General features: G+C 40.7%; 1 protein-coding gene across 5 annotated transcripts in view; it reads right to left on the bottom strand.

Annotated features, from left to right (window-relative positions):
* GLIS3 (GLIS family zinc finger 3) overlaps positions 1–23,617 on the bottom strand; it is a 483,088-nt gene that overhangs the window by 416,883 nt on the left and 42,588 nt on the right. The window lies entirely within an intron of this gene.

Here is a 23,617-nt window from a genome sequence, read left to right as displayed (position 1 = left end):
ATTAAAATAATCTCAAAAAAGCTTCACATCAAAAACTTAAGAAATCAACTTATAAATTCACAGGTAAAATATTCATTAACTAATTTTACAATGGGGAAACCTGGCACAATGTCTCAGCCAAGGTACAGGAGTTCACATCACCAGTTTTGGACAATTTGATGCCTCCTGATTTCATGTCCTGAGAATATACATTCTATGTGAGATATTCCTGCCCACAGTACAGAACCTGGGCCTCATGAGGAGGCAACGTTGACAAAATAAGCGGAAAGCACTCTTCAAAAATGCTGGCATCAAAGTAAAAAAAAAAAATTTTTTTTTAAATATTTACTACAGAACTATTGCTGATTAAAGGACACCAGGGAGACCTAACAACAACATGTGATGCCTGGTTGGATCCCAGAACAAAAAGGAAAGAGGAAAATGGAGAAGTATTTCCTTTTTCTGTGTTTTGCTTTTTCTAGGAAACACACATTTAAGTATTTCAAGGTATTAGGAAAACATGTCTACAACTTACTATCAAATGATTCAGAAAAAACATACACACTTAGGTCAGAATTCTTGATATTTTGGAGAGCACAGAGAACAAAATGATGAGGTCAAATGTTAAAACGGAGAATTTGGGTGAAGGACATATGGGAATTCTTTGTGTTATTTTTACAACTTTTCTGCAAGTTCAAAATTACTTAAAAATTAAAAAGTTAACTAAAAAGTATATAGGAAACAAATGAAAAGGGAAAGAAATAAATTATTTTTATTTGGCATTTTCTTACGAGCCCTCAAGCATGTGCAAAACACATGTATAATACAGGGCCTACGAATTAGCTGGAAAATATTTTTCTCCCATTCTCCTTAGATGAATGGGAAAATACAAATCAATTAGTAGGGGTAAAGTTTTGAAATTTCTCTAGATTTAATGCAGATACCTGAGCTGACTTTTTTTTCCACAACCCTCCTTTGATATCAAGGAATGTCTGAAGAACTACCAGCACACAGAATGCAAAATCTAATACTTGCCTTTGGCTAACACATGCTTATACTGTCAGAGAAAGGGGCAAAGATAACAAACAGGAATACAGGGGACAGAAATGATTGAGAGAATCCTGGCGTGTACCTCCGACAAAAGACTGAAGGCGCCATAGAGGGGATGATAGGAATGGGACAGTCTACAAAGGCAGCATCATCAGTCCTCACACAAGAGGAAATCCCAGGGCAGGGAACCAGGACTAGCGCTCTTGCAATGGACCCCAGAGGTCACACAGGCAAATTCCCAGCACAGAGGGACAGGAATCGATGATGAGAGCTGGCTCAAAGCTGTCTCCAGAACCCAGAGCTTGTGCCTCCTGGGTTATCGCATCTCTGTCTTCCATGCAAAACAGTTCTTTTGGAATAAAGTCGATCCATGCACATGGCATGCCCAGGACAACTTTATATCACTTTGCAGGACTGCAAGCTCCATCCTATAATATACGGCTCTGAAAAGTGTGCTGGGACCAGATCTGCTGCTCATGGGCAGAACCAACAAGGGAAGAAGGAAGAAGCTACTTTGACTCTTGGGAGGATGGAGTTGGAGCCATGCCACAGGCCCCAAAGGAGTCTCCAGATGTCTCTGTTTTTTTAATTTTTATTTATTTTAACTGAAAGGCAGAGAAAGAGAGACAGATTATTTTCATCATTGGTGCTGCCAGTGCCACCTTGAGGCTCTTCTCACTCCCTCCCTCTTTTCCACCCAGGTTCAGTGAGATGATATATGTGACATCACCTTACAAGTCCTAAACACTGTGCAGACATAAACCATTGTTTTCTCTACACACAATGTATTCTCCAGACACTGCTGCCAAGTATACCTTCTTTCTCTTCTGGGGGCAGCCCCCAAGAAGAGTTCACCAGGGTCTCTTGGCAAAGAGATCGCCAAGGATCAGCCCTCCATTACTCACTTATCTAAAAGCTTCCCTCAGCATCCAACTCCTCATGACTCAGTTATTCCAGAAAGTCCTACACTGACTCATCTCAGCACCTGAGAAACGGACATGCAAAAATGAGTGCTTAGAATAATGAGTGCTTAGAATGGGCCCACCTTGTTCCCTTGTGTTTACCTGTCCATTTCTTTTGTGAATCACTTAACATTCACCACCAACAAACATAAACAGACCTAGCCAAGACTTTATTTAACCCTGGAGCATGGGAGCTTGCCAAAGGTTCCAAGTCACAGTGTCACTGTGTAACACAGCAAGTGCATTCACAGATCACTGATCCAGCGGGCAAGTTCACAGACATGAAGGTCCAAGAACAGGGCTCCTTTAAAAGAGAGAATAAAAGAACCACCAGCACCAGATCTGGGCAGTACCAAGTCCAGGGTAATGCGTTATACTTTAACCATGGGCTAGAAATTTGAGTAAAAGATTGTAGTATATGTTTTGTGTCTTAACAAATTGGCTTATCTTGTGCACATGTTTAAGATACAAAACATCAAATTCATTTTGCTGTCAGTGAGCTTAAAAAGAGGCAGTATTCATTTCTTGGGCCAGTGTGTTCCTTCCCATGGCTGTGTGGGCAGAATTAGAAGAATATTCTACATCTCTGCTCTTTTTATCTCACAACCCTTCAGGCTTACTCCTGCTAATATTGCCCAGGGAACAGTGGGGAAGAATCAGAACACTCTTCTTAGGTGGACTGGGATCTTCTTAAGAAAGTGACCACTTTTTGAGTACTTACATCTCCCACACCCTTTATATTTATGAAGTTGTGCCAAGATCACCTGGCCCCAAGTTTTAATTTGACAAACTGGGAAACGAGAAGGCATCTGGAAGAAGCAATTTGACAGCAGCACTGCCTCCTCCTCCTCTCCACCCTGGCACATTCCCACTGCTCTCAAAGGTGGGAAGGAGAAGGCACCAGGCTTAGCCTTCTAGTGTGTCACTCCGGACAAGTTATTTAAGCTTCTCCCTATCATCACTTTCAACATTTACATTCTAGGACTCCTGCATTGCAATCCACAAGCATCCCACCCTCAAAGACACAATCAAATTGCCTCACAAAATTTTGAACCAGAAAAAGCCAAGTTCTCTCATATCTCACAAGCTTACTACTCCATCCTTTGGGGGATCCGGGCCCTGTTGATTCTCAGGGTTGATCTAAGTTCCCTGTAGAAAGAATTTGTTTTAGTTGGTCCCTGAAACACCACAGGAACCTCCTGAACAACTGCCACTAACATTTGAAGTCACCTTCCATGAATGTGAGCAAACAAGCTTGCCCTAAAAGCAAAACGTCCTTGGGCCTGCAGCCAATATTTTTAAGTTCCATGTATGTTTCAAAGTTAAGGTTTGGTTTTGTTAAAAAAAAATTCTTAAAATATTGCTGTTTTGAAATATTGATACTTTTTCAGATTATGAGCATCAATGATATTTATAAAGATGGGTATCTTATTCACTATAAATAAAAATCTTTGAAATTTTGTATATGAAGACCTGGTCTCTCAATTTCAGATCTATTTTGCATGCTTGTATCTTCTCCAGTGAAAAACAAACAAATAAACAAAATGGAAAAATGCCATCAATTCAATGGCTTCTACACATCTACAACAGTCAAGGGGAAAAAACACACCACAGTAAACTGCTAAACTCATAATTAGAAACACGTTGAAAGTGCCAAATGGTATTTATACTGAGACAAGGAACACTTCCACAATTGGGCTCAGAGCAAATTATTTTCACTTGGAGCTCCTGGATTCTGACACGAAGGAAATCCTGAGCTTTGACTCAACTCAACTCCTGGAGGCATCAGTTCCTCAATCTATAAAGCAAAAGGGACCTAGGTGATCTCAGCGATTATTTCTAACCCTAACAAAACTTCAATCATGACTATAACAAAGTAAATAAAAGCCCTTGAACAAAAACAGTGAATGAACTGTTTGATCATTTTTCATCTGGTGATGACATCAATAACAGCCTCAATATATACTAAATTGATCTTCTGTATATAAAGATAATTGAAAATGAATCTTGATGTGAATGGAATGGGAGAGGGAGCGGGAGATGGGAGGGTTGTGGGTGGGAGGGAAGTTATGGGAGGGGAAAAAGCCACTGTAATCCAAAAGCTGTACTTTGGAAATTTATATTTATTAAATAAAAGTAAAAAAAATTTAAAAATTTTTTTAAAAAGTGTATGAAATTTTACCACTGAGATGTTTTGTAGGATGCTGTTCATGATGCACTGTCCTCTCTTTGAGAACTTCCTGGGAAAATCACTGCCTGTGTCTCAATACTGGGAATAGCCCTTTACTCTTTAGCCTTATGGGCACGGTGACTCATGTGGCTGATTATGTTTCCTTCATTGCAGTGGCTGCAGGAAAACTCAGAACCAAATCTCTGACTCACCCCTAGCAAATGGAACAGGGCCTTGGGACAGTTTGGGTACCATAGGTTTCGTCCCATTCTCTCTTCTCTCATGTTATCATCTGCCTGCTTTTCATGTTTTTCTATTATTTCTATTTGTGAAAGCAGTATTTCAATCTGCTTTCCTTTATTGACATAAATGTCAAATAGCAAAATCCTCCCTTTAGTGACTTGCATTTCTCAAAATGGTTACTATACCAACAAATAAAAGCATCCAAGTACCTATTTAATGTTCTCATATCCAAATTCTATGCCAAGATTTAGATTAAAGTTGTCACTTTGAGTATTATGATCATTACTGTTATATTTTTAAACCCTTACTTTCACATACAGCTTCAAGTAATTTTCTAGGGAGTCTTTACATGTGTGATCTCATTTGAGTTTTTTCAAAAATAGTAAGAAATAGTTGCAGCAAGCACTACTATGACTGTCTCCATTTTTACAGATGAGGCAAACAATGCTTAGAGAGCCTAAGGAGTTTACTCAAATACACAAAACAAATAAGATAAGATCAGTTGTTTTTTTTTTTTTCCAAGTCTAGATTTTTCTTGTAACTACAAAATGTCAACTCTCACATAGTTTTTGAAATTCTGGCCTAGGATCTATGACTCAAGTGTTTTATTTAGCTGATTTTCTAAGTAGTATCAGCCTGCCAGTCAAAATTATATCAATTACTCTTTAGTAATGGAACCTCTGCATTATGAGAACTAGACAGCCAAGACTCTGGAAAATTTTTTAACCATTAGAAAATGCATGAGTAATTTATTTCCTCCATTGGAATCCAATGATGGCATTAAGAAAACTCATTCCTGCAACCTAACAAGGAACAGAAATCCTTTAATGTGGTCTGCTAAAGTAGTCACACAGAGTTTTTTTTTTTTTTAAAAAAAGCTTCTTGAGTCACTACAACTAGTAAGACCATTTAGTAGTAGAAGGTGAAATTCAGACAAAGCAGGCTAAGGAGCAGATCTACCTAACTGCTTCTTCATGATGAGCTCACAGTACTTCAACCACATCTGAGGGAAAGAATCATGAAGTTCAAATCATATTCATTTCTAAGTCATTGACATTGCTAATGTATGAGAGGGTGAAATGTTGACAACTTGAACTCTTGAAACCTTGAATAAACCAGAGTCTATTCATCCTACGAGTCATGAATTTGGGAAGTAAGGGGGAGACTGAATATGTGATTTCTCTGAGTTTTAATTACTTCAGGGAAAATGAGGAAAGAAGAGGTCAAAGTGATGCCTATTCTTTAACTCAGCACCCTGTACCTACAAGAGTACTTATTAGCACCCCTACCTGAAATATTATCATTTTAACACTGGCTAGAAGTTTTAGATGTATTTATATTATGTGTGGGTAATAGGTAATGTTCCAGCACATTTAACTCATTATTCAGGAATTTTACTGTTTTCCTTTAATCAACTTCAAACATACACTGGTTTGAATTACTAATTCCTTCCCATAAGAAAATATATTCATCTAAGTGTCTTTTCTAGGCAGATTATACAATGGATACTCAAGTTAATTCTGCTTTTCAATGAACAAGGGGTGGGTGCTGTGGTGCAGAAGGTTATGAAAATAAAAAAACATTTCATTAAAAGGTATGAACAGAAGTAATTTGGTCTCTTACTTGGTTAATTAATTTTTCTTATTTCTTATTTACATTCTCCCCCAACTAAGTTATAAAACTCCATGAAGATCATGAAGATAGGCCCATAAATGTCTTCTGAACAACTTTACACCCAGTAATAATTAGAATGAATATATGGTGAATACATGAAGAAATCAGCAACAGAGGCAACTTCTGAAATGCACACAGAGAAACATTAGCTCTTCCCTAGAGAAGGCTAAAGGGTACTTTGCCTGACCTGTAACTGAGTCATAGAAACAGCTCACGTACACCTAAGGGGAATAAAGGGTAAGACACAGCTAAGCAGTGCTCAAGAGAAGAAAAGCATAGCACTTATTGCTTCTTCCTGAAGCAAAACTTTATGGCATTGCTTCCAAGTTTGAAGACGGCAAGGTCTGAAGAGAACAGCCAGTCTCCTTAGTCTGGTTCCTCCTTATCTGAGCCAACTGAGGCAATACTTACACTCTGACCTGTTTGCTCCAGTGCAAAATGGGAGAGGAGTGAAAGAATCTACCTCATACACTTGTTGATGAGACAATGGGCGTTGAGTGTCTGGCTTACACCATCTCTTCAGTAAGTGAAAGCTTCTATCATTCATTAGTTTGAAGTAAATTCCTAGAAAATCAACCCTTCATGTTCTAAAGGAAATCAGAATTATTCAGCCATAAGAGGTATGCAGCTGACATCAGTCACACAGAGATGAAATCTGATGAGAAGAGGCAGTAGGCACATCCTTGGAAGAAAAATGAAAGCCCTGGCACTCAAAGAGGAACCCTGGCACGAAGAAAAATCTACAGAAGGTGACACAGCAGTTCTGTCCCTTTTCATGGCTGGTGGGGGCTGATGCAGAAGGAGGCACTGGTGTCTCAGGTCTTTCCTTACAGCAACTAGCACCCTCACCAAGCAAGGACATTTTTCTCTTCCTCTCTCAGTTGAGTAGCCTTCTCTGAGCCCAGTCGTCTTTCCTGGTCCCAGAAAGAGGGAGCCAAATCTGTCAGATTTCCAAAGATATTTCTGGGTCAAATTTTTTAAAAGTTAGGCCCACATGGTGATGGTCTTGAATGGAAAATTAGGAAGAGCTGTTGAAGGTTCTGAAGCAGGTTTGGTAGAGGAAGCAGCAAATCCAGGATTGCATTGACCTCTTTTGTATTGAACTCTACCCTAACACAATGGCAAAATATGGAGCAGATTAATCAGAAGTTTTGCTCACAAAGAACACTTCTAATTCTGAGTCGTGCTCTGGTGCCTCTGCGTCAAGGTATTCACTGACAGAGTGACTTGAACACCCAAAGAAGCCAGTAACTAAGAGCCAAACACTAACAGAACACAAAGGAAGGTCTGAGAAACTCTGGAATTTATAAGGTCTTGGCATAAAGACACACAGCAGGTCTACCTGGGACTTCAGTAAAATCAAAGAGTTCTATGAAGACAGAAATCCACAGGTGGCATCATGGGGTGAAACCAAAGCTCGATGCTAGATAACACCAAGGAGTTCTGAACTCTTTCAGGAAATAAGAGAAACAACACTACTTCAATTAAGACTCCACACTGTTAAGGGCTGTAAAACCTCCCTTCACCTTCTCATTTCCAAGGTCTGTCCATAGACCCAGAGATGTACACAAAAAATAGTGACATCAGAAGGTGCTTTGTGCAGATTCTGTCTGGGATTGCATGGATTGTTGGCATCAGCGCATGCTTAACTTAGAAAATTATGCAAGCAACATGCATGGATTTTTCATCCTCAACCCAGGAGAATTATCCTCCCCATACTTTGCAAGAACAAAAGTGGAGTGGACAGGAGAATCGCAGAGACATATATTGATCAAAGTCTTGCACTGCCAGTAAACATAGTGGAAGTTTTTTGAAAGACCAAAGAGTGAATAAGAAATTGGTGGAGAGGTAGCAATGAAAGTAAAATAAGGGAATTACTCTCTGGAGATTAATATGGAATTTATTTTTAAATTCTGTGTTTTTAATGCTGATGGGCCATCTAGGCACAAGGTACAGGGAGCCAGGGAGTCATGAGGGCTGTGTAATAGACATGGAGAACTGCCAACGGGAATCTGACAGTTTAAGCTCTGGGAGTGTGTAACTCCTCAGCACAATGATAAATCCTCATGTGTGTGGCCAAGACCAAGTTCCACCCAAAGAATATCAGAAGATTCACCTACAAACATCTATTCTGCCTATAATCAATCATATTCATAATTGGTTAATTCTAATGCGATAAGTAAATGTCTCATCTGCCTAGATGACAGCGACAAATACAGGGCCAGGGCAAGGTAAGAACCACGGCATCGTATTACAGGCCCCTTTCTACGAAGTGCTTTTAATCCTCTGTGTGTGCATGCATGCATGCGCAAGCCTCCAGGCTTTCAGATAAACACATCTTTGCTCTTAATAATCTGTGAACACAACGGTATGAAATGAAAAATGATCAAAATGATGATGCTTCCCATTGCCATACAGCCTCAATACAGAAATTGCTGGTGCCACCTATTGTTGAAAACACAGAACTGAAGGGCCAGTCTGGAAGCGGACTTCCACGCAGGGAAGCTGTGCTCTGCTGTCATCTTGAACATGAAGTTCCAGAATCTACTCACCAGGACAGTCTAATAAAGAGAGTCCATTCTACTGCAAAATAAAACAAATGCATGACTTGCCCTGAACTGTTCCTACGTCATGCTTTGTTGAGCACAAGATTCTAGCAATGGTTAACTGTTCGAATATTTGAAAAAAAATCATGAGGCAGTTTCATATATGCTGATAGGGAATGATCGTTAAAATAAACTGTTAGGTGTAAACAACAAGATCCAGAATGGCATTTAGTAATAGGTTACCATTTATGACAATAAAGTGGGGGGGTGGGGGGAGGCGATGCATAGAAGATCTCAGGAACGCTATTCAAGCAAACAACAGCTTTAGCCACCTCTGAGGACGAGGCCTGAAGGAGTGGGCCAGAACTGAAGAGACCTGCTCTCACTTTGTGTGATATTTACATCACAAAATATTTCAAGGTTAATGAAAAATAAATTCAGCATGGTAAAAAGAATACCTGAAATTAAACTATTAAAAGGCAAGATTTCAAGATCCCTAATTTTGGTTGGTTATCAGGAGCAGTTACCAGAAATAAGGCTCTGAGTATGGAGCCCGACCTCACTGAATGCTTCAAGAATTACAGTGGGCCTGGAACACACTGAGAAGGAGGACTGGAGGAGCTGGCTACAGCACAATGCCACGCACAAGCCGAAAGGACTAGAGGCACAATTAAAACTACCCCAAAGCATGGATATTTCTGGTTCTTTTGACATATTAAGAGATGAAAAAAATAAACATTTCCAATTTTATTAACATTTGATTTTATAAAAGCTTTGATATAAAGTTTTTATTAAAATACTATTTCTTATTAAAAAAAAAAAAACGGCAGCCAAAACAATTCAGGAAACCTTTTCAGCTATTTTATTAAAACACACATGAACAGTCAAGTGGAAGTTTATACTTGAGTACACATCATATCAAATGTCACGTCTCCTGAAAATTGGTTCTTGAGAATAATTTCTGTAAACTTACTTATTTCTTAATATTATTCTCCCTAGCATGAGATAACACTGACATTTACACTGTAGGTGGAGCTTTGAAATTTATTCAGAACATTGCCCAATCAAAGCCATACCAGGAAGAAAGTAAATCCCTTAATTTCTGAAGCAATTCTACAGGAGAAGTTAGAAAGGGTAAACAGACAGCAATATACAGTCATACCTCAACATTCCTGGGAAAAGGTGGACCGGCTAGCAATGTGAAAATAGTATGGGCCAAGTCAGCCCTGTGAGTCCAAGTTTTGAGATAATTCCTCTGATCCAAACACGTATTTCACATTTTCAACCTTAATTTTAAAAAGAGGAAAACCAGGGGATGGCGCTGTGGCGTGGCATGTAAAGCCCTGTCCTATATGGGTGCCGGTTCAAGAACGTTCCTGTTGCCCCACTTCCGATCCAGTTCTCTGTTATGGTCTGGGCAAGTACCAGAAGATAGTCCAAGTCCTTGAGCCCCTGCACCTGTGTGCGGGACCGGGGAGAAGCTCCTGACTCCTGACTTCAGATTGGCTCAGCTCCGGCCACTGCAGCCATTTGGGGAGTGAACCAGCAGACAGAAAGACAGAAAATCTCTCTCTCTCTCTCTCTCTCTCTCTCTCTCTCTCTCTTTCTCTCTGTAACTCTGCCTTTTAAATAAAATAAATAAATCTTTAAGAGAGAGAAACCAGTACTTATCAGTCTCAAAGGCAAGATAAATTTGCATCACCCAGAAAAGAACAGAAACCAAGCAGGGCTGAGATCAGAGAAATGGAAGACTACCAAGCCAGATGTGGGCAGGGACAGCACAGAACTGCACTTCAGGAAAGGGGGTGGTACAAGAACCCAAACGGCACACGACTACTTGAAGTCAAGGACTGAGGCAGGGCTCCCTCTCCTCTCCAGATATCCTAATACCCACATATTTGTAAAAGGAAGTTGTACAAAATAACAGAGGAGCTGTTACCGGCCAGCACCTACACCTGGCCTGAGAGAAGGAGAAATGTCTTAGGAGAAGCACTGAGTCAAGCTACCTGCTTGCGCTATGAATCTGTGATACTCCCCAAATCATCACGGAGCAAGAAAACATTAAACACCACTACAATACCTAATTATGGACTGGGCTTAGGGAACCAGGTGAAAGCCGCTGTAAAACCACAAAAGCATTAGTCAAAGGTGAAGAATGAGAGAAAGAAACAACACAAAAAAGCAAAAAATCCCTCATATTTACAAAGAGCCCACAAACAAAAATTCCAAAACACATAAAAGAATCCAATTCTAAGAAAGTCAAATCAACCATCAAGTTATGAATTCAGACCAAATGAAATTGAGTTCATAGAATAGTCAGATGGTAAAGTAAGTATCTTTGGGATAATGAATGAGAAACATCCATTGAAAGTAAACATGAATTTGTGGGGGGAAAAAGAACAGGTAGATATAAAAAAAGAACAAAAAACCTTGCAAAGTAAAAGTACTGAACTACAAAAATTCACCAGATGAGTACAAATATATATTTAACACATTCAAAAACAATAGTGAACTTGAAGATAATGCTAAGGAGATGTTAATATACTTTGGCTAGAAGGAATATTGACAAGCTCCAACATACATTTTAATAACAATTTCAGGGGAAAAGAAATGAAGGGAGCTACAAAAACGGATTATTTGGTGAGGTCTCCCAGAATTGAAGAAATAAGTCCTTAGATTGAAAGCATGATAGGACAGATAGATCCAGCATCAAATGTATTATGATGAAACAGTAAAACATCCGAATAATGAAAAGCTCTTAAAGGAACTAGAGTTAGATGGTTAGCAAACTTCTTAAAATCAAACATTAAGGCCCAAGAACAATAAAATCTTCAAAGTTCTGAGGGAAATCATGGTCAATCAAGAATTTTATGCCCAACTAAACTACCATTCCAATGCAAAGGTAAGTCAGAGACATTTTCAGAAATTTAAAGATCAAGATTTTTGTCACTCACAGAGGCATTATGCAGTGGTTTTAATACTCACAGACTCTCAAGGGAACCTACTGGAAAGTTTGGGACTAAGCTGCTCAAGAGCTTATGGTCATCATTATGTCCCAGGTATTGTTCTTCCTTCTGTTCTACAACAGGCAATTTGTTCAACAATACTTTTTCTGAGTTAGTTACCAGTAATGAAAAGTAACAACTTCCTTAAGCCTTTAGGTTTTGTAAAACCAAGATTTAGGGCAGGTATTTTGCAGTAGTTAAGACACTGCCTGGGTCTGATCCCAGCTCCATTTCCCATTCCAGAACCCTACTAATGTGCACTGTAGTGGGCAGCAGACAATGAGCAGGCTCAAGTAGTTGGATCAGTGCCATCTACATGGGAGACTCAGTTTTGGTTCCCAGCTCCTGGCTTTGGTCTGGCTCAGTGCCAGCTTTCACAGGCATTTGGGAGTGAATCAGAGGACAAAGATCTCTGCCTTTGTCACTGTCTCTCTTCCTTTCAAATAAATAAAAATAAATAATTTTTAAATTAAGATTTGTATAATTGTATTATAACTCAAAATTATGTTTACAAAATGAAACAAAGGAATCTACCATTAGCACTATCCACTCTTAGGTTCCATTCTCCCTCTGACATTTACCAGCTGTTTGGCTTTTCGCAATACTCTTAAAATCCAATAATAATAATAATAATCTTCAAGTTATCAGTTTCTTTTGGGGTTACTACATAAGATATTTTCTAAATATTACGCAAACATGAACAACAGCCTACTATAGAACAGTAGTTATCATCCATAGAAAGTTCTGGAAGAACTCATATTAAAAATGAAGAGGCTGAAGAAGTTAAAAAAGGTATTCAGATTAGGAAATTACCTAATATCATTCCTATTTTTTTCCAACTAAAATTTCCACTATATTGCATGTTTAAATGTTTGGTACTAAGACATAAATTAAGTTACAAGTTAAAATTACCAGAATTAGTCCGGTGCCGCAGCTCACTAGGTTAATCCTCCACCTGCGGCGCCGGCACAGCGGGTTCTAGTCCCGGCCAGGGGGCCAGATTCTGTCCCGGTTGCTCCTCTTCCAGTCCAGCTCTCTGCTGTGGCCCGGGAGTACAGTAGAGGATGGCCCAAGTGCTTGGGCCCTGCACCCGCATGGGAGACCAGGAGGAAGCACCTGGCTCCTGGCTTCAGATTGGAGCAGCGCGACAGCCATGGCGGCCTCTTAGGGGGTGAACCAACGGAAAAAGGAAGACCTTTCTCTCTGTCTCTCTCTCTCTCTCTCTCTCTCTCTCTCTCACTGTCTAACTCAACCTGTCAAAGAAAAAAAAAAATTACCAGAATTACCCAAGGAACTTTGGCCATCCCAAGAAGCAGACTGCTAATCCTAGAACCCCTTGAACTGGAATAAGTATGTGGGCAAAATATATTTGTGTCTGGTCTAGTTCTTTGCTACTCTACAACACTATCAAATACTCTACTCCCAAGAACATCTCTAATACTACATGACGGTAATATCTGTATTAACAAGGAGGTTGAGCTCCATTAACCAGTTACAAAGTTTTTTTTATCAATAATATAAATACACAGGCAACACCTTTCTCAAAAGGGAGGAACTCCTAAACTAACATCAACCTTCAAACACAGCAGACAAGATAATTCCTTGATAATCTTTATTAACTACTGCTTCTCTTATGACAGTTCCACTTAAATACTCAAAGGATATAGGCAGACACCATTACCACAGAAACCCCTGGCTAGGTACTAATCAGGTCCCTCAGTATGCAAAATTTGCCAGTCTTGAGGGGTCCACAACTTCCTTCAATCAATCTCTCTCCTTTCTCTCTCTCTCTCTTGCCCTCTCTCAGCTGAGAAGATCTGTCCAATGACAATGAAATCTGCAGAGCTTATAGAATGCTCTAAAGGGCATTCACAAAAACTCATGCAACAAGACCTGGTGCAACTGTTGCAGTCCTGCTACCCAAATCTACACTCTCAGTCTTTGGTCTGAAAGACCTTTGACTCAAGAGACTCATTAAAACCTCACACAGGTTTTCCTGCATGGTCACTGGCATTATTACTTCATAAGCTCTTCTCTGAAAGAAGTTATTCCATGAGATGCTTTTGTTATCCTGTTTCTCACTACAAACAAACCACTTTTGATTAGTGATTAATTAGAATGCAGTTCTTGGCCGGCGCCGTGGCTTAACAGGCTAATCCTCCGCCTTGCGGTGCCGGCACACCGGGTTCTAGTCCCGGTCGGGGCACCGGATTCTATCCCGGTTGCCCCTCTTCCAGGCCAGCTCTCTGCTATGGCCCGGGAAGGCAGTGGAGGATGGCCCAAGTGCTTGGGCCCTGCACCCGCATGGGAGACCAGGAAAAAGCACCTGGCTCCTGGCTTCGGATCAGCACGATGCACTGGCCACAGTGGCCATTGGAGGGTGAACCAACGGCAAGAAGGAAGACCTTTCTCTCTGTCTCTCTCTCTCACTATCCACTCTGCCTGTCAAAAAAAAAAAAAAAAATGCAGTTCTTGTAGGTCTGTACACCATCCCTGCTTCCCAAGCATTAGGGGTGAGGAGCCAAACACAAGTTAACTTTAGAGTCCGAGGAGATCCTTGGTCGATTTTTCTTCCTAGCTCACCTATTCAGTCTTTCAGAAGCAGGAATCCTGGTACACAAGATATCACATCAGGGAGAAGCAGGGTGGTATCCTGGGATGAATGATTCAAGAAACTCACTTGTTTGACTCCCACATACTAGCCATGCCACTTTCAACAAGATGTTTTCACTTCTCTGGGTCTTCATTTTCTTGTTTGTAAAATCAAGATATCACGCAATGCACCTCCTTGCACCATTGTGAGGATTAAATGAGACAGCATATGTAACAAGCCCAGCACAGTACTCAGAATATGGTGAAAGATCAATGAATGTAATTATTTTTTTCAACTTTTATTTGTATGTTTATTATTAGTCTTGACAGCTTATGTCATCCAGCCATTTCAGAAGTTTATCTGATTTTAGACCTCACAATCCATGGCCTTCACTTCCACATGAAGACTCTCTAGTGCTGGAAGCATTCAACAAGGTACCATCAAAGGTTTACCCTCCATGGCATCTGTCCCACTTGCCTTAGTTAGGCACAGAAACCTGCACCCTCTCAGGTCTAATGAAGATGGGACAAGAGGTCACCAAGTGGTTAAAGTTGGGGGAGGATGCCCTGAGTGTGTGTTCAGGAGGAAGGCTCACTTGTGTACCACCACACCACCACTGAAGACTTGAAATAAAACTTTTATCAGCTTCAAGTTTCTAACAATTTGATCTCAGCCACTCAGCCATGCTGGAATTAAGCTCAGAAGGTTTCTCATAGTGATTCAGTCCTTTTGGTCAGTGCCAAACAGAGCAGAAGAATTCATTCACCGCCACCCCACAGTTACTCCTACTGGCTCTGGACTAGCCCCCTTTCCAATGGCCAATCGTTCTCCCTTCAGTACTTCTTAGAACCAACATCCTCTGTGAGTGTGAATGTGTGAGTGGTTGTGAATGTGAGTGTGCAAAAAAACACCCTCCTCAGGGACACTGAAGTATTCCCAAAGCTAGAAAAATCTGTCTTCTTGGACTGAACCCAAGATCATTATCATTTAATCACTTTGCTGTACTTAAACATCATTAATAACAGGGCTGTGTGCTGGTGAAAACTGATTAAAAAGAACCAAAAGAAAGAAACAGAGGACCGAATCAAGCACTCTATGCAGAAAGCATCCCAGCATACTGATGAACTCCTTTTTCAGATACTGCCAATTGACAGAAACAACAGTCACCCCTAAGGAGCAAAATAACTATGTAAAAGAGATTCTGAGTATGGCTCAAGCTGCTTACTGATTAACGCTTTTGCACACAACACTCCGCACAAACCTGCGTAGTCATTGTTCCTAGTAAAACAAGCCTTTGTTGACAACTGGAGACAAATGATCCTTGCTGACCAAGTTCACTGTTCTCACACAGCTTAATAGTTGGAGCACTGCTCACCAGCCACAGCCAGGAAAACTTGACGCGGTTGTCAAAAGAGAGAGAGAGAGAGAGAGAGGAGAGGGAGAGGAGAGGGAAGGAGAGAGAGAGAGAGAAAGTAAGAAACAACTAGAGGAGAAACCTTTTGTTTCAGAGGTGAGGAGTCAGATGACCTCATGCACTAGACATGCTTGTGGTTTACATCAGTGCGTCTCCTTCACTTACTAAAGTTGTACGTTTTTAAATAGCTCCCATTCCAACAAAGAGTTTATGATATGAAGAATTCTCACTTTTAAAAAGCCTTTCCCTTTTCCACAGGGGTTGGGATATGACGGGCTAAATATTTGTTTTTGTGTTTCAACAGTTTTTTGTTAACAGTACTTGCAAATACTGGCCGTAACAGTGAAGCATACCTCATTTTGAGAAAACCTAGGAGAAAAATTTCTCAAACTTTTAACAGAAAAGTCTAATTTCCACCACATGACCAACAAAAATCATGTACTGTGACTTTTTACTGTCAATAACAAGTTTACTTGTTACTGTCAGGGTTACCGGCAATAACATGTTTCCTCCAGTGCTTCGTTTATGCACAAATATTCTTGAGCCCTCCCCCCATGAGTAAGGCATTTTTTAGTCCTGTCTTACAGGAAACAAGATTCAATGTATTAAAACTTCATTTACTCCCGAAGTTTTCAGGTTCCAACTTACACATAAATCCCTCCCAGGGAGACTAGCTAAAATGTCTCTTCTGGCAAACACCTTTCTTTTTTCCTTAGTAATTCATTAAAAATATTGTTTTGGGAGTAGGATTCCCTTGGAGATGACTCAATATCATCTCAGGTGAGAATCTGTTCCAGTTCCAGGAAATCTACTAAATCTTTTACCCTATGTAGCTTTCTTAGGCACAAGGGCTCACATCCACTCTTATTCTGCCTCCTGAGATGTTTTAAAATCAATTTAACAATCAAGATAAAGAATTATCAAAATATTTATTTATCTCATTTATCCTATTTCAAAAATAATTCTAAGGTAATTCAAAATAAAGGGAAAGGTGTATTACACAAAGCAGATCAAAGCAAGTTATCTGGAATGGCAGCAACATCCTATGAAATAATCTCAATAACTTAAAATTCTGTATGAAATAACCTAAATATTCATCACAAGGCATGCTGAAGTACATCCTCTAGATGGCATATTATACAACCAGAAAAATTATAGCAACAGTAAGAACTGTAACTGGGAACAAAAAGCAGAACACAGAATTAAAGCTATAATATGGTGACACATTTTTAAAAAAGAAAAAAATCTAGTTTTAAGTGAAAGATAAAATAAATCTACTTCAGGTTCAGTCTAGTGAGTTCTGAGGTGTGAGTGAAAACCTACAAATGACACCTTTATCATTCAGGATTAATTGCTTTTGTAAACCACAAATCCAGCTATTTGGGGATATTATTTTCATTATCAAATTCTAGTATTTTACTTTCAGTTCTATATTCTATACTTCACCCTTAGCTTCATAAATGTAATTTTTAAAATGTGATTCATCAAACTGTTGAATCTCATGACCGGATTAACCATCTCATTAATCAGACATGCCTTTTGTTTTGTAATATTTTTCCACTGTTTCACTTGAGATTAACTTTAAATTGAAAGAATAACGACTGACAGGTTCATTCTCTCTTCCTGTTTTTGGAAGCCCATTTTATCTTTTAAAGTCCTCTGCCGCTTCAGCACTTCATCCCATTAGGTACGGTCTTCAGGAACTTTCTCTTCCTTAGTTAATTCACAGCCCGTGGACAGCCCATGTCCCCTGCATGGTCCCTTTATTCTACCTTTGACCAGGGATTGTCCGGAACTCCTTCCTTGGAATTTCTACCTAAGAATGTTCTAAAACAAGAATTTTCCCCAGGAATTTCCTGTTGCCATCCTGTCTTGTTTCTCTAACAGTGAGCACAATGTCAGGAGTAACCCTTTACAGCCAGTCCCTGGGACAGGCCCTGGGACTTCTCACGTCTGCTCGGCTAAGAGACTGGTACAATGTGGCTAAAAGGCAGACCAAAGAGAGAAAAGCCATCTCTTCACAGACCTTCAGTATTTAACCCTTTTCTACCGCCAGCCTCTCTCCGGGATAGACAACACCAGAGAGCGAACAGTTACTTCGGCAGTGAAGGGGACATGGCCGTGGACATATCCCTTTTGGTTTGACAATGAAAAACATCCACCTACAGGACCAAGATACTACTCACTCCTCCCCCAACAGTAGAACTTTCTTCCTGAAGGAGACCCGGAGCCATTTATGTACCAAACACTCTCCCACCTGGCAGTAATAAAACCACGGCACCTCAACTCAAAAGGCCCCCAGGAAGCAACCAAGGAAACCTTAAGCCTTCCTGGGAGGCAGGATAAAAGCTGTACCAGTGTCTCTCAGTGCTGCCCAGCAAGGAGATGAGCAGTGCTCTGAACGTGGGCGCTCCCTGTGGGCTGTTTCCCATGAGCCGGGCAACATTTCGTGTGTCCACTCGACATCTTTCTTCCAGAGGCGGCTTTTGTTAATTAAACCCTGCAGCACCGAGCTCCCAAAGCACTCTGTGAGTCAGGCTTTCCCTGGGGTGAAGCCCTTTGAAGTGACCAGCAGTGAAATGCTCTGACTACGGCGGCGGGACAGCTGCTGCTGGGTAGTCCTGCCCTGAGGAAGCCAGTTCAGAACACCGCGTCATCAGTGTGCCTCTCTCCCCACAGCAGCTGGCAGCTCTTCTGCCCTGCGACTGGGGAAGATGAAGTTCTCGTCCTCCTGCCCTTGGTAATTGGCTGAAGGGGCTATATCATCTGAGCCATTCCTAGAAACCTAGGAGCAAACACTAGAACTTCATCATTCGGGAGCACCCACTAGAGACAACCAGCCCAACACGTCAGTCATTGAGACGGTGCGATCAAGGTTGAGAAGCACATTGTGCATTCTCTCTTTCCTCAAATTCAATATAAGAAAGACCTGGGTTTGGGAGGCTTGAGGGGATCTGGATAATCACTAGGGTTCATCCTATTCTTTGTAGGGAAACACAACTAAAAAAAAAGATCTAAAGAATTTTTCGTGACTTTTCCATTACCAATGCTCTTCCCCTTGTTAGGTTATATCTAGGATATTAAATAGGCTTCCATTTTATATAGCAACGGCTAATCCAAATGTATTTTGAGCCTATCTCTAAATGTAACCATAGTAAAATACAATGTGGTCAGTAGGATCTGTCTGCTACAGTCAATAGATTTCAGGAGTGGTAACAAATGGCACCATGCTCAACTCCGAATCATTCCCTTACCGCTCCCCCCCCACCAAAAAAAAGCCTGTCACATTCATCTACTTTAAATTTATTCATTATTAAATTATTTTTATTCTAACTTTAGGTTTTTAATGATGAATTATTCTATAATCTTTTCTTTTTCTAACAGCAATCAATAGATGGATAAAACTATAATACAAAAGTAATGGGGGCTGGCGCTGTGGCGTAGCATGGAAAGCCACCACCTGCAGCGCCAGCATCCCATATGGGCACCGGTTTGAGTCCCAGCTGCTCCACTTCCAATCCAGCTCTCTGCTATGGCCTGGGAAAGCAGTAGAAAATGGCCCAAGTGTTTGGGCCCCTGCACCCGAGTGGGAGACCCAGAAGAAGCTCCTGGCTCCTGGCGTCAGACCGGTGCAGCTCTGGCCATTGTGGCCAACTGGGGAGTGAACCAGCAGATGGAAGACCTCTTTCTCTCTGCCTCTCCTTCTCTCTCTGTGTAACTCTTTCAAATGAATAAATAAAATCTTTTAAAAAAAAAGAGTAATGGACTCAGATTTATCTTTCTCACAATTAACTCATCTATTAGAAGCATAACTTCTACCTGCTGTTCCTAAGGTTTCCTTCCACTAAAGAAAAGGAACAGGAATAATCATAAATAAGATTAGAAAATGGTAGTAATAACAATATTAATGGATAATTTTATCTGCATAGTATCATCAATATACACTAGCCTTAAAATCAGAGGAAGGGAAAAAAGTTAGAAATCATTTAAAATACAAGTTGCAATAAAGAGAATAAGGGAATTTTTATCTAAGTAATAGTGTTCGGTTCACCCATTTCAGTAAAAGTAAAATAAAGCTAACAACATAGGAGGGAAAAATAGAACTTTGGTTACTCTGAAGAGAAGCACATGTATGTGTATATTGGCACATGTGTATGTTTATTTGCATATACGTATTTTTAACTCAGTTTCTACCAAACCTAATCTTAACTAGCAGCTGATAATCCTTTCCTTTCAAAATGCTGATTTCAAATGAACTTCTCTCCCCCACTGGAAAATCCCCCTTTGTAATTATGACCTTGCCAGAGTTTCCTTGCCTACACCTATACTCTCTGAAGCCTGACAGTGAATTAAACTCACGACTGGATGAAGTGTGGGGTGGGAAGGAGGAGACGCAGTGCTTCCACAAGGATTCCTAACAAGCAAAAGAAAATAAACTCCAAGCCTGGGGAAAAAGATGCCGGGTCCCAGACGATTTCTCGGTCAACTCAAGACTATTTCTACAATACTGCTTTGCTTTAAAATGCAAAGGAATTTTGCATTATATCCATAATACAGTCACATTTATGCTGTACATTGATAATACAGCTGTTCCTTTCCTGAATCTTGGAGTAAAATTAGATCACACCGAGCCCGTGGCTTTGGCTCGCTCAGCAATGAGAAGGAAGGCACAGGGGCACCCCAGGGTCTAAACAGCAGGCAAATGCCAGTTTGCTGCTGTGGGTACTTCCCGTTCCCACCCGGACCCTAGGAAACAACTTCCACCCTGGTCAGTTTCTGGAACATGCTGTCTTCGAAGGGCCCCCAAAGTAATACAGGGCTGTTTTTCACTTTCTAACTCTAGGGCATCTCCAGGAAGTGGAAAAAGTATGTGCCAACCGATCTATAGAAACCTGCTCAGGCTTGGCTGTTACCCAGGAAATCCTATACTTGTTGCTCAACAACTCTCTTTCTGAGGAACAATTCCCTTTATTCAGAGCTTTATGGGCATCCATCTGCTGCCTCTGAGGTGAAATCAAACACACTGCAGCATTCCAAAGCACACACTCCCCGCACCCCCACGTCCACACTCTGATTCCAGCTCCCTGTTGGGCCCAACCCAATGCATACCAGGAAGCCAACCTGGCTGATGGAGACTGTCTTAACAACAGGGGGCCCATATCCAGCGTGTCCTGAGATGCAGAAATTACATGTTCCCTGGCTTCTCCATGGGACACCCTAGACTTGCACTCATCCAACAGGGCAGCCCCAGCCATATGGGGCCACCGGGCACTCGGAATGAAGCTGGTCTGAAAAAAGACATGCTGAATAAAACACACACTGGATACAGAGGACTTAACACCAAAAAGCACAAAATATTGTACCTCCTTAACAAACGCATTGATTATGTGTTAAAATAACAGTTTAGATATAATGTGGTAAGTAAAATGTACTACTAAAACTAATTTTACTTGTTTCATTTTGCTTTTTTTCATGTGTCCACTAAAAATTTTAAATGTGGCTCCTTATTTCTATTGGACAGTAATACTTTAGATGAGCCAGAAATACAGAAAAACCCATCCTTGTAGTGAATCAATGAAATTTTAGCGTATTTCCGAAAAAGTACCATAATGAGTACCATAATGAACCCTGAAACCCCTGGGTCTCATTTTGAACACTCCACGGCTTGGGTCTCCAAGTCCTTCCATCTCTAAAAATCCTCTCTTAGAAGCAGACCTGAAGAGATTGCTGCCATAATTTATTTTCAGTACCAAACCCACTTCATGATTCGGGGGAGCTTAGCAAGTCGATATGAGGGTCAGATCTTGTTTAACCTGTACAGGGTAGAGGAAGGAGGAGGGGGAGGTGGCCAGGAAGGATCAGCCAGAAGTGACGGAAGTGAAAGGATATGGAAAAATCAATGTTCCCTCCTGGATTGAGGTGATCCCAGGGCATGCCTTGATGTTTTGACTTTCAAATTAGGCCTGCAAGACTGCCCTTGGCACCCTTATCTGATCAAATGTGTGTATATGTGTGTATCTGTGTGTATCTCACACTTGCACATGCATACAGGCACACATACATATATGCAAGTAGGGACTAACACAGATAGGTAATTTAGTACAAACGCCCTTCATGATTCATTTGAAAATTATAGATGGAAAATAGCTCCATGTTTTTAATTTCTCTTTCTTACTATTTAGTGGATTTAGAATAAAGAGCATATAAAAATACATGTATGTCTTTGGAATAATCCATCCTAAAAATCCGAAACATTTAACAATCATGGTCAAATATATGAAGGGTTCTCGCAGAGAGTTACTACATCACAGTGGACATCTGTGGGAATTTATAAATGCCTCCCTGGCAGTTTTCTTAAAATAAGGTGGTCTCTCTTATTTTAAGAAAATCCAGGGGCCGGCACTGTGGCGTAGTGGGTAAGGCCACTATCTGCAGTGCCGGCATCTAATATGGGCACCGTTTCGAGTCCCAGCTGCTCTGCTTCCAATCCAGCTCTCTGCTATGGGAAAGCAGTAGAAGATGGCCCCATATGGGAGACCTGGAGCAAACTCCTGGCTCTTGGCTTCGGATCAGCTCAGCTCCAGCCATTGTGACCATCTGGGGAGTGAACCAGCAGATGGAAGACCTCTCTCTCTCTCTCTCTCTCTCTCTCTCTCTCTGCCTCTACCTCTCTGTAACTCTCCCTTTCAAATAAATAAATAAATATTTTTAAAAAATAAAGAAAAGAAAATCCATCTGCCTGGGACAGATTAGCTGTGGTCCACACTGAATGTGGAAGACTAAATGACTGAGTCTCTAACTAGCACAGTGATTTTACGTTAGGAAGTAAATCAAAATCCTCACCTAGCCACCTGGTATGGGGACAGTTCCTGCACGAGGTAGAACTTAGAAGAAGATTTTGAATAGAGGATGATCTGACTACTTCTATTATGAGAAAGTGGACTCCTTTCCTTACTGAGAACATCTAACCTTCCCTCAACTCTTGCTGTCTCTCTCTCATCCCCTAAAACTTCCTTTCCTGAAGTCCAGCCATCATTCCAACCACAACTAACTTTCCAAGCTTTCCACAAGTCCTTTCAGACTTTCTCCATCTATCTATACTCTGGATCTCCTCAGTGACACAAGCTACTGCAGATTAAAGTGCAGCTGTATCTCCTCACCAGCTTACCAGAAGGGCTCATGTCCTCTATTCCCTGTGAGACATATACTGACAGTTGCCCATGGCACAGTGAACGCTCTGGCTAGGACGTTGCTTTCCAACACGCCAGCATACTTTGGTGCCCATCGATTGAGTTAGACATTTACCAAGAGTCATCATGTTTGTTCTCAAACCTGTTTATCACAGACAGGCTTATAACAATTGTATGGTTTTTAGTATTTATATAATTTAATTAAATTTACATAATTCAATTAAATAATACATAAGTAGAAAAAGAAGGCAGGTAGTTTATGAAAACTACAGAGTTTTAATTAATTTTTTTAAAGGCAGAGAGACAGACAGTGGAAGAGATGATGACAGACAGACAGACAAACATCTTCTATCCACTGGTTCATTTCCCAAATGCCCACAGCAGCCCATCTGGGCCAGGTTGAAGCTGGGAGCCAAGAATCCAATCCGTGTCTCAAAACATGGGTGGCAGGGACCCACGTACTTGAGCCATCATCCACTACCTCGCAATGTAGGCATCAGCAGGAACTGGGAATTAGGAATGGAGCCTGGACTTGAACCCAGGCACTCTGATTTGAACTGCAGGCATCTCAAGCAGCATCTTAACCCCCTTGCCAAACACCTGTCCCAACTGGACAGAGTTTTTTTAAAAGGTGAGTTACTTTAAAAAAAAAAAACAAAAAAACAAAAAACTATTGCTTAGTTAGGCAAAAGGTAAATATGGATGAAAGACGTTAGGTGGGAATTTTTAAATATAAAATGATTCTATACTCATGATTGCCTCACAAATATTTTTTAAGTTCTCATTCCACA

This window comes from Lepus europaeus, chromosome 12 (genome assembly GCF_033115175.1).
Source record: "Lepus europaeus isolate LE1 chromosome 12, mLepTim1.pri, whole genome shotgun sequence".
Classification (NCBI taxonomy): domain Eukaryota; kingdom Metazoa; phylum Chordata; class Mammalia; order Lagomorpha; family Leporidae; genus Lepus; species Lepus europaeus.
The sequence above is the reverse complement of the archived record's forward strand: the minus strand, read 5'-3'. Positions and strand labels throughout refer to the sequence as shown.